General features: G+C 41.6%; 1 protein-coding gene across 2 annotated transcripts in view; it reads left to right on the top strand.

Moving 5' to 3' along the window:
* The window catches only part of mfsd1 (major facilitator superfamily domain containing 1), a 19,909-nt gene that overhangs the window by 5,366 nt on the left and 14,264 nt on the right, over nt 1-279 (top strand). The gene's annotated exons all lie outside the window — the stretch shown is intronic.

Below are 279 nucleotides of genomic sequence, written 5' to 3'. Positions count from 1 at the left end.
AAGAGTCCATCCATAAAAAAAGTGTCTCACACGGCTCCGGGGGGTGAACAAAGGCCTTCTGTAGCGAATCAATGCATATTTGTAAGAAAAATATCCATATTCAAAACGTAATAATCACTTTAATCTAGTTGTACACAGAAGCAGTTCCAGGGGAATGACATATGAGGTCAGCGTTGTGCATGCGCTGCTCAGAAGTGATGAACGCAGAAGCGCAGCGGAGAGATCAAAACAAAACAACGGTCACTAATTAGAAGTACAAAACGAGGATTTGTAAAGAAG

This window comes from Sinocyclocheilus anshuiensis, unplaced genomic scaffold, assembly GCF_001515605.1.
Source record: "Sinocyclocheilus anshuiensis isolate Anshui unplaced genomic scaffold, SAMN03320099.WGS_v1.1 scaffold1570, whole genome shotgun sequence".
In the NCBI taxonomy this organism is placed as follows: Eukaryota; Metazoa; Chordata; class Actinopteri; order Cypriniformes; family Cyprinidae; genus Sinocyclocheilus; species Sinocyclocheilus anshuiensis.
This window is presented reverse-complemented; position numbering and strand designations above follow the sequence as displayed.